Genomic DNA, 11,946 nt, shown 5'->3' on the forward strand with positions numbered 1-11,946 from the left:
TTGTTCCTGTAGGGAGTCCGTTGCTCCAGGCATATCTTTTTTTTTTTACCAGTAGCACAACAAATATTTTTTGTAGCCAAAACAGACATGGAAGCAGGATTTTCCCTTCAGCTTTTTTTTACCCCAATACCTGACATCTTTTGGAATTAATACGATAAAAGCACTTGAAATAACTGTCCACTGGAAACTGGCAGGGATTGCTGTGTAGCTCTGATATTAAATCTGTTATTAGCATTCCTGTCTTATCCATTTTTCACACGAGTGGAAAGATTTTTGAAACATTCAGCTGCAAAGTCTTTACTGTCAGCGTTAGAATAGAGCTGACGTGTGGTGCTTTGCGACACTGTTCATAAATCTTGATTTTTTTTTTTCCTGCTCTTCACCTTATCACAGCAGCAATCTTTCGTTTATTTTACATCCACAATGTGTGACTGTGATACAAACAAAAACAAGAGTACATAATTTTACTTTCCTTTTTTGACAAAATTGCATTTGTTTCCAGTCACCTTTTCTCACAAAGAAGTTAGAATCTTCTACACCAGCCAGTTGACAAAAATAGGTGTGAAAACTGGCGACTTGTGGCGTTGCTGCTGCTTTTAGACGAACCTGTCAGTCTCTGAATTGCTGATGTTGGATTTTTTGTCTGAGTCTTCCAAACATATTCTGCCTGGTAACAGTGACCAGCCTTTTTATTTCACTAATCACAACATTGAATGGCAGCATTTTGCTTCGTTTTATGGATTTTTGTCTGGACAAAGCTGGAAGTTGCTCACTTTTATTTAAACTTATTTAGTAAGTTTGTTTTCTTGTTGAAATCAAGTCCTGCTGTTTTTTGCTGGTGTTTCTTCCTTTGAAACGCTGCTTGGTGCAGAGTGAAGCAGCATTTGATGCTCGAAGATGAGAGGTAAAGAAAAGCTTGCTCCTGTAAGGCAAAAAAAGCAATGCCTCAACTTTCACTAGAAAATTATTTTTGCATCAACAGAATCAACAAATCCTCACACTTTTTTGTGCTAATGTATAATAATTGTGAGCTTATTGCAGATTTATTGGCAAGAAAATCATCGAGTTTAAGTGATGTTAACTTTCTTACTTGAACTAGACAGCTGCTATCCGTCTTAATTGATATCAATATATGGTCCATGATCCATGCGGCAAAAGCATCACAATTTACCATCATACATAAGTGCAAATATTTCTAAATTAGTACAACAAACACTTTTATTGTTTTGTTGCTGGTCAATATAGTTTGAGGTCATTATTATTTTATCCGTTTGTTCACAGGTTTTATCAATGCATTCTGGAACAACCGGCCCTTTAAGAGCATTCACGGTCTTTGATTTGACAATAACGCTGACACTGTGCTTTGTGGTCAGCAGAAGTCTGATGACCTCTGCTGACTGTGTGCCTCGGCAGCCGCTGACCCCGCTCTGCCGTTTGGCGTACCACTCTTCCACTGCGTCGCTATCATCACAGATTGCTTCCACTTTGCTATAAAACCACTAAAGTCACAATGGACTTATTGCACAGGTGGCATCCTATCACAGCTCCACGCTGAAACTCCCTGTGCTCCGGAGAGTCATTCATTATTTTACAAATGTTTGTAGAAGCAGTGTGCATGCCCAGGTGCTTGATGTCATCCACCAGGGATCAGGGAACTGATTGGAACATCTGAAGTCAATTATTTGGAGAGATGAGCGAATGCCTTTGGCAGTATATTCTATATATAATAACAATTACACAGCTTTATCCATGAGGAAGCATTAGAAGCACAGTTGGTGACTAAAACAATACATGAAGCATCAGCATTTCCAACTCTGGTCCTCATGACCAGAGGCGGCTCTCTGCTTCAGCTCACCTGATTTCAGTTGATGGCAGGTTTTTGCTGAACCACAATCCTCTGACTCATGTGACAAAAAACCACAACAAAAAAACAGTGGATGAACGACCACAACAGATGAAGAACAGCAATTACTCAACCCAAAATGTACCAATGTAAGACATTCAAACTCAAACTAAACTGTTTCAATTGTAACTTCCTCTTTTGAAGTCACTAAAGTTACTTTGGGAGTGTTAGCCTTAGCGTCGTGTCTGCTTTCTGTAGATTATGGTCTTCATCAGACCATAATCTACAGCTTCTGCTGCAGCAGTTCAAAGCCGACTGTGAGGCGGCCGGGATGAGGATCTGTGCCTCCAAATCCAAATCCGAGACCCGGAAAAAGGCCAGAGTACCTTCTCTGGGTCGGGGAAGAGGTCCTGCCTCCTGTGGAGGAGTTTAAGTATCATGGTCCTGTTCAAAAGAAGAACTTGAGTCTTGATTTATCAGTTATCTACAGTCACAAGCTTTGGGTCGTGACTGAAAGAACGAGATCGCAGGTACAGGCAACCAAATGAGTTTTCTCAGCAGGGTGTGGGCTCTGCCTCAGAAAGAGGCCCGGTCATCAGGAGGAGCTCAGAGTGCAGATGATGCTTCTGGACACGGTGAGGATCCGGATGGGGTGTCATGCTATCATGGATAGGATCCCTTACTGGTGGCACGTCCACCGGGAGGAGACGCAGGACACGCCGGAGGGTTTAGTTTGTTTGTTTTTCAGTTTACCAGGATCCAAATTCAAAAGACTGTTGTGGCATGTCATGAAAAAAATTATGCTAGGTTCAGAAAACTTTCTTTTCAGCCTTTATGTTTCCCCACAAGGAATAGTTACAGTTTAGGATGTAATTAACACTTTGAGCACCGACTTTAAACCAACATATGCCATCTGTTTTCACATGGTATCTGTTTTATATACACTGCTTAGGATAAAATTACTTTCTCTTCAAGTTTTATTTAGTTTTCAGAACCGACATGCAAGTGAGAATGTATTAGTACTTTAACACAGCATTCAGATTTGTAAGATGTATTTATAGTTTACAAAAAAATATGATATTATAATTGAAATCAATAATTTTATTTAAGGTTAGCTCTGAAGTATTAGTAGGTGTTCACATATTTTGTTATCCTTTATTTTAGTCAATCAATTCAGTGTATTTGTTCATGTCGGCAGCAAAGCCATTCAAAATAAATTCTCAGTAATTAAACAACATACAGTCGACAAGTGAGAAACCAGCGACAAACATTACTTTTTGATGAGTTGCCATCATCAAAATCATCAATACATGTTGAATATATTGTGTCAATATTCCATTTATTATGATTCAAAAGCAACTAAACAGATGAGTTTTTTTGCCTTGATTTAAAGGAACTCGGTGTTTCAGCTGTTTTGCAGTTTTGCCACAGAATCTTATAGTCCATATATTTGATGGATTTCTTGACATGTTTAGGTCAGTACTTTCATTTACACAAGTTTTATTTTACGTTTTAAATGCTTGGGTTTTTTTTTTATTGTAGCCTACAGACTAAACTGTATGGAAATGAATGAATGAATCAGCAGTAGTTTCACCGGAAACCTCGGCGTCGTTGTGCGTTAATACCGGAGCTGATTCGGGTCCGTCTGAGCAGCAGGCCGTTTGGACGAAGGAAGGAAGGAAGGAAGGAAGGAAGGAAGGAAGGAAGGAAGGAAGGAAGGAAGGAAGGAAGGAAGGAAGGAAGGAAGGAAGGAAGGAAGGAAGGAAGGAAGGAAGTGGCCGTGAATGACAGGAAAGGCTCCGGCGTTGGAGCTGAAACGTCGGGCAATGCAGCTGGGTCCGGCTCCTGCAGCGGGCCCTTCCTAGGGGCCGAGCGGCGTAAGGTGCATTCTGACTGCAGGTGGGGGGAGGAGAGGTTTGTTCCTGTCCGCTCTCATGTTGTCTGTAGGTGTGTGCATGCGTGTGCGTGTGTGTGATAGCATTTGTCATATCTCTCCCTTTGTCTGATAAAAACTCCTTCCACTTCAGTGCTCTCTGTAACACAACAGCGCCCCCATGGGAGGAACAGGGATATTTCACCATGAGTAAGCTGCTTTTCTGAGCATGAACACAGAGAGAGACATTTTTATTAAAGCTCTTCAGACATTTTAAAACAGTGATCAGACCTTCATTTTTTATTAAAAACACTTCTGAGAATAACCTCAAACCAGGCTGGATTTTTAATATATGACTTTGGTAAAACAAAAAGAACCTCACATAAATATATAAATATATATATACTGTATATAAATGTTTATTTCCTTTATTTAACCAGGTAAACCCCATTGAGATCTAGATCTCATTTTCAAGAGGGACCTTACAGATGCTTTTATGCATCACAAAACTTAACACTGACCATGTTTATGTTTCGTTTTCTTAAAACCGATCAAACAGAATTATAGAAATATGCATCAAATTAACACAAATTAACAATTTGACATTTATGCAGCCAGTCCCTTGTGAACAGGTCCAGAGTCTTGGGCCATGGATTCTTTTTAAAATATTTATAAATCTTTGTTTTACAGGTGCAATTCGACATTATCATTATGCCAGATTCAAGTCGTACTTTAAAAACAAAAATCACAAATCATCACAAAACTCCAGCTGGCATAATTTTCAGTCCCTCCAAAAATAAATCATGGTTTGTTTTTCAGTGATTTTGAGGTGCTATTCTAGAAATATGTACAGGGAATTTTGCAATATTTTTCCTGAAACCCCTTCCAAAATGTACATGTAGAAAAAAACACAAACATTTTTATTCTTTAAAAAGCTCAATATTTGTCACCTTATCGATAAGTAAGGCTGAGGCAGCAGAGAAGCGGAAATATGAAACACTGCCACCTGCAGGTTGGAGGTAGCAGTAATGGAAACCTGATATTTTTGACTATATTTGCTGAAAATTTGCACACAAAAAAAACTCACTGGTAAGAATTAGTGCAAAAAATGTGGAGGTCTGTTTATTTTGCGTAAATTTACACAAATTATGAAAAACCGGCAGGACTAGTTTCTGTATTAGACGTTCCAAATGTTGGGTTTTGGTGAAAACAGTCACCAGCCAACTGAGATAAATACTTTGGTTTGTGATCATTGAAAGTTGAAGAGTCATTAAGTCAGAAGGCTCAAACAAAACCTGTTAGATGCGTTTTTCATTACATCTCAGTTATTAACTGCTTTTAATGCATTCTGCTGAAATACCAACAATCTTCCCAATCTAAGATCAAAAAACAGAAATTGGAAGTTAAAACTGAAGACTTCCTCCATTGCCCTGCGACAGACTGGCGACCTGTCCAGGGTGTACCCCGCCTCTCGCCCGGAACGTAGCTGGAGATGGGCACCAGCACCCTCCCGACCCCATTAGGGACAAGGGTGAACCGAAAATGGATGGATGGATGGATGGACTTCCTCCATTGAGAATCTGAACCTGTAATTAGTATTATTTTGACAGTTTCGCTCTCTAAGCTAAATTTGCAGCTGTCACATTGTGCTGATTTTGTGTTTTGTGCATCGAACGCAGCAGCGAGCTCGTCGTCGAATTAATCTAATATTTCATGTTCGCAGAACATAATCATTTCTTGCACTCTGACACCAGTTTATTAAGATCACAAGTGAATATAATTTGTTGTGGGAATACTGGGGTAACTCTACACCAGCTGGTCCCCCACTCCGCTCTCACCCGCACATTTTCAAACATGTGCCTCTGTGGAAACTCACACTCACGCACACCTAAAACCAGCATGCATGTTCTGCACATGAACCTGAACACATCACACACACTGTGGATCACCTGTGTTCAACAAGCGCTCACAGAAAAACATGGATGTATTCACACACACCTATGGTCACACTCAAACTCCCACATTCCCTCCCACCCCCACACACACTCAGGGGTGTTCTTGTACATGCTCTAGTCTACCCAAAGGGACTGTCACACTTCCCACGTACGTAGTCACACTTTCCAAACTCGCACACTGTCAGTCTACCCACAGCACACATCCACTCACTGAGAACACACACCGGTAAAAAGCAAGCAGACGACACAGTTCTTCCATAAGCTAATCATTTAGTATTCCCGTCCAAAGCTAACTGTGCGGTTCTGCTCAGCACATGGAAAGCCCGTGTTTTCCCCTGCCACAGCTCTCTGTGGTGGCTGTGTACTGGACAGAGTGTTTTTCCTGGACAGCATCAAGCGGAGCCTCTAACCCCTGAATACCTCCTCATCCGGGGAGCAGCAGCGTCCAGACGCAGAGCAGGGGCTGTCGACCCGCAGCGCCTGCCTATCATTCCCCACAGGGTGTAAATCAGCCGCGGTTCTAGTGTGTGCCACGGCGCCGACAGATTTATGAGAGGGCAACCTCTTCACAAACCCGGCCCGTGCCTTACATCTGAGAGCTGCTTCAGCCAGCAGCGGAGGCAAGACGCTGCCGGAAACACAAGACACAAGAAAACGGTTATCATTTTTACTCTAGCAAAGATCCAATTCAGCTGAAAACCCACCTGTTTTATTTAGAGATGAACCATAATAAATGGAACATTGAGCAACATGTTTTATATTTATCGATAAATTTAATGATGGCACTTGACAAAATGTAATGTTTATTACAGTTTCATATTTGGTGACTGTGTGATGTTTTTATGTTTTCAAGACGTAAAGCACTTTGAACTGCCTTATTGCCAAAATGTGCTGTATAAATAACCTTGATTGATTGATTGATTGATTGATTGATATTTAGATTGCTGGTCCAGTAGTCTGCGGTACAAACTGAGGACAAACTGACCACTTTCTCTCACTTTATTCTGTTACTGCTCTCCAATTTGCGTTATTTGCTGTAATTTCAACTGTTAGCTTTTTGTTTTATGTTATTTATTTATTTTTTTCTCTCTATAGAAGCTACACCTGGTCTGGCGTTTTGTTTGGCTGTGATAACAAACATCAACTAATCGTTCCCAGGTTTTGGTTCTGCTGGAGGTTTCTATCTGTTAACGGAGAGTTTTTCCTCTCCACTGTCGCCGCATGCATGCTCAAAATGAGTGCTGTAAATTCAATGACTGTATAATCTGCAGAGTTTCCTTAGACATAAACGTTTAAAATTAATTTGAATAATTAATTGAGCTTAATGTACTGTTTGATAATTAGTATCAATTGGAAAATATAATTGTATAATTGAATTGAAAAGATATTTTTTTTGTGAAGTGCTCTGAGATGACATTTGTTGTCGCTATGTAAATAAACCTGAATTGAATTGAATCTATGTGATGCCTGATTAGAAACATTTTCCACGGGTAGGAGAATCAAACCAACTGAAAATCCGAGTCATTGATCCGGTAGCGCACCCTGCAGCTGCAGGCTCTCTGGCACAGGAGTCCTAACAATCAAAATCTACTCGTTTTATAGTCAAATCCTCTAATTATTTAAACTTTTCCCGACAGTGGATTCTTTTTAAACTTGCCTCCCACACATTAAATATAGATTTTAGGCTGAAGGCACAGTGAGTTGATTCTATTCTTTTAAGAAAGGTTAAAAGCAAGGCTAAGATTCAGTGGATTTCTTTTTTTCTAAGAGCAGGTAATCTTTAATAATGGGCTGCAGGAGGCAAAATACAAGAACAGTAACCAGAAGTCTAATCCTCTGTTTTTCTGACAGCATCGCTTGAAGCTCAGAGGATTTAACAAAATGTATTCTGAATCTACAAATGTGCTCAGTTCATTTCACTGTCTTGCAGAATAACAGAGAAACCTCTGGGAGGAAAACTCTGGTGCTCTGCTTGAAGGTATTGGGATGCAAAACCAGTTGTTTTGCATATAAGCAAATAAATCTTGGAGTTGTGCAGCACCGTCAGCGTTCTGCTGTATGTTTAGGCTACCAAATGTGACCCTTAATGCTAGCAAAGCTCACTCTATAGATAAGATAACCGCTGAGCCCCGTCTGCTTGTGTTTTGGAGAAAGTGACACGTTAACTGGGAATGTGCTCCAACAAAGGAAAATGGGCAGCTACATCATGATGGTGGAATTACATTAGTGATAAAATAGGCTGTGAAAACAAGCGACCCGTAATGGTGTTTTTGCCCACAGTGGGCGGAAATTTGAACAAAAGCTCGTGTCGTTTTCTTTTCCCTTCCGCTTTGTTTCTGTCCCCCTGTTTCACTTCCTGCTTTTAACCAACATTAAATACAGACTTAAAAACCTGCAGCTCTGCCTGTTTTAAGAACGAGTGAAGTTAAGAGTTTCCTTCCTTTCATACAAAATGCGAAACTAAGTCTTGACCAAACACGTTCTGCATAAACCAGTCACTCAAGGACACGTTATCTATCATTCTTTAAAACAATTATTACCGTTTAAACCTAATGGGTCACATCTCCTTTAGTCTTTTCTGATTTATTAAGATTAAAACATGGAGAAAAACTAGAAATGATGGAATTGAATTGTCATAAATCCTCTTTCAGGTGACATGGAAACAGGTAGAGGTTTGTATGACCCGGCTCCACATCATGGAAAGAGTCAACAACCCTCCTGTCCAATTAGGAGCCCCCTGCTGAGCTGATGCCGTTCTCTAACAGATGATATAACAGGAAACTGTCATCAAGGCCTCGTTGAGCTAGGCCTTCGTGACAAAAAAAAAAAAAATCATTTGCTCAATAATTTAGTACAAAAAGTGTTTAGAGCTCTTTGACTTTTTCCTCCATTTTTCACATCATGACCACAGATTTGTTTTAATTAGGATTTTTTTGTCAGACCAAAACAAAGTAGTTCTTAATTGTGACAAGAATTGAGGTGACACTTTTTTCCAAAAGGAAAAATCTAAAATTATAATAACCTTCCCTCCAGTACTTTGTGAAGCCAAATCTTTTGCAATTACAGCTGCATTATTTGTGTGTGTGTGTGTGTGTGTGTGTGTGTGTGTCTTCCAGCTCAGCTCATTTTGTGACTGAATATTTTGCTTCTTCTTTAAAAATTATGAAAAATATCTTTGAAGAGCCTTTTTTTTTTTTAATCTTTACACAGGTTCTGATTTATTTAGTCCTGGACCTTTAACATGTGAAAGCATTGTTCTTAATCATTGCATTGCAGCTGCAGCTGTATGGCAGAAAATCATTCCCATCACGTGATGCTGCCTCCACCCATGTTTCACCATGACAACAGTTTTTGTTGTCAGTTTTGGTTTCATCGTTTTCCACATGTTTGCTGCCTGGTTTCCATCTACAAAGGACAGTTATGTAATCTGCATGACTGAAGGTCATCCTGTCACCAGATCCCCCTTCTGCAGCTGATCCAGATTTATCAGGGATCGCCTGCCTGTTCCTCTGATTAAAATTCCCCCCTCTGAGTTTGGGTGGATGGCCTCGGTGGGTCTGCATTGGGCTTTCAATTTTCAGATGACAGATTCAACAGTGATGTGTTTTAAATCCCAATCTTGCTTCAAGTTTCTGTTTAGTTGTCTTTGATCAGACTCCAGTTTGCCAAGAACGTCCGGTTTGTTTGTGAAGGTGTGAATCAAACTCTGATCCTCCTGAAAACCTCGGTCTCGGTTCGGTTGAAGTGAACTCTGATATACGGTTCAAATTCATATGTGAACGCCAAGCAAGCGGGAGACCGCTCCAAAAGCAGGAAGTGAACTACAGCACAGGGCATTCTGGGTAAACACAGCCAAAACAAACATGAGTGTTTTGTGCTAGTTGTCACAAAAGAAAAATCCTGCAACCACTAAAATTTGACACCACTCCATTTTTGTTTACATTTCATGAAGAAGGAAGTTGCTTTCAGTGTTTTCCTCAGAGGCTTCCATATCGTTTCTTTCAGTGGTTCTTGGTGCAGTGCCCCTACAGGTGAGGAGGTGAACATGTTTATGAAAGCTTTTGATTTCTTTGACACAGTGCAGCGTGAAAGAGAAACAGCAACTGGAAATGTAACAAATGTTGCAGTTTTGATCCTCAATTGAACCCAATCTGCCAGACTACCAGGTGGGAAAACACCCTAAGGTTTCTCCCTAACCTGTTTCTTGTTTTCTTTGTTTTTTATGATGCTGTTTGTTTACTAATGTTTTCTACCAAACCTCTAAAGCCTTCACAGAACAGCTGCACCTATACAGAGATTAAATTAAACACAGGTGGACGCAATCTGTCATGCTCTTCACAGTAGAGCACAACTGTAGGTTGGTCCGCCGTTTGAATGAAACACAGAGATGTTTCTGGTTTTAAACTAACAAAAGATGAGGCGGTACGTCTGTACGTCCACCATGAAACGGTACAGACCTGTGAGGAGAAAAGAGAGAGAAGCAGACAGAAAACATGTTCCGACCTCAAAGACTGCGGCGGTTCCTTCCACTGTTCCATCAGCATCAGCGGTGCGTTAAAGTAAACACAGCTCTCCGTAAGCCCAGCCGCGGGCTGCACAGATCGTAAATGTAAATAGGAAACACGGCGGCACTGAAGAGCCTTTAGAGTTTGCACTGACAGATGTTGTATCATTTTCTTGTTAGCACCACACCTCACCTCATAAAACCACAGACAAAGACCTTTGAACAAAGCCTGGCTTTTTCTATCACAACAGTCAGCTCACCACAAATGTGCCAGTTAGTCTTTATGCTACTGAAGCCAACTTTAAATCAGGGTGTTTCAAAGTTTAGGGAAAATCTAAAAAACTTGCCTTAGATACCTAAATATGAATTTATACTTTCTTTGCGGTATGCACAGCCGCCTGGCTGGTTTTAAATCGGACTTTCTTACACCTCGGCTGCTGGCAGAGTCTCCTACTAATCCCAGGTTTTTAAAGCACTTTTGAACTTTCAAGAGGAATGTTCTCCAGTTTCCTAAACCATCTGGATAACAAGGAGGTTTCAACTTTCTCTAAGGGTTTACAGTAAAAAAAGCTCTTTTTAACTGAACCTCATAGAAACATGAAACTTTGCTAAGCATCACACCTGTGTTAAATTCATTCATTAAAGCATTCACTAACAAGCAGGTGTGGCCTCACCATTGGTTCTGTTGAATAAAAAATGTGTTTTTATTGAATGATTATCAACAAATGAGACAATAAATGTTTCTTTACATGATAGGTTTTATTTTTATTCTGAGTCCTTGCAAATGATTACAGTCTGTCATTGTAGCACACAAACTATATATATATATATATATATATATATATATATATATATATTTCATTTCTGACCTGGATTCATAAACAACATGAACCCAGAAGTTACACAATCAAGTTCAAACAGGATTTATAAACATCATCGGTGTCGGGGGTTTTCTGTTGTTGTTTTTTTTTGGTTCTATATTAAATTATTTTGTTGGTGTTGTTTGTTTGGTTTCCTTTTTTAATAACTTGACCGCTGCTGCATTGCATTTTAGCCACTAATTCGTTTGAAGAAACATTTGATGGCTGATGATCCACTGATGGTCCTTCAATGGAAAAGCAAATTTTATTCAACTGGACCAGAAAAGATTCACTGCTGGGATCCTGATTGTATTCAAAACACTGTTAATATACTCTCTCTTTTTTATGGCACATTTTAATTTATCAGAAAAACTCCAACTAATAAACAGGGCTACTATTTGTGAATATATGAATCCTTAATTCTGTTATTTTGACGTTGAATTTCCTTAGATTACCAAAACAACGTCTCCACATCACAGTGTTTCTGTTATTAGCAGTTGCTGTGGCGTTTTACAAGTTTCTTTCTGGAAACTCTCTGGTCTTCTGAACTGTTAAAGGTTGCAAAGTTCCTGTAGTTCATGTTTACACAATATTATTAGAGCTGCTGATCTGGGAACACAAAGAAGCTCTTTAACTATTGTCTGTTTTGTGTGTGTGCGTGTGTGAGGGTGGGTGTGTGTGCGTGTGTGTGTGTGTGTGTGTCCGGATCTCAGATGTTTTTCTCGCCCCCCTCAGAGCCAGACACAGACAGCGGCAGGCCGACGTACTGTGATCTGTGCCGGATTGTTTCCTGGATGGTATTTGAAGAATATAGTAAGACGAGGTGGACGATGAATTATGAATTATGCATTGTGTTTTGTGTTTTGTGTTTTGAATGTTTCTCCTCTCAGAGCAGACTCTGAAATCCTCAC

General features: G+C 40.0%; 1 long non-coding RNA gene across 1 annotated transcript; it reads right to left on the reverse strand.

The window, feature by feature from the left end:
• Window positions 1-706: 706 nt before the first annotated feature.
• On the reverse strand, window positions 707-3,543 carry LOC114148929 (uncharacterized). The gene is made up of 2 exons (XR_003596386.1): window positions 3,438-3,543; window positions 707-922 (listed from the first exon to the last, which is right to left on the reverse strand). It is a non-coding gene; the product is annotated as an uncharacterized LOC114148929 (long non-coding RNA).
• Window positions 3,544-11,946: the final 8,403 nt, after the last annotated feature.

This window comes from Xiphophorus couchianus, chromosome 7, assembly GCF_001444195.1.
Source record: "Xiphophorus couchianus chromosome 7, X_couchianus-1.0, whole genome shotgun sequence".
Classification (NCBI taxonomy): Eukaryota; Metazoa; Chordata; class Actinopteri; order Cyprinodontiformes; family Poeciliidae; genus Xiphophorus; species Xiphophorus couchianus.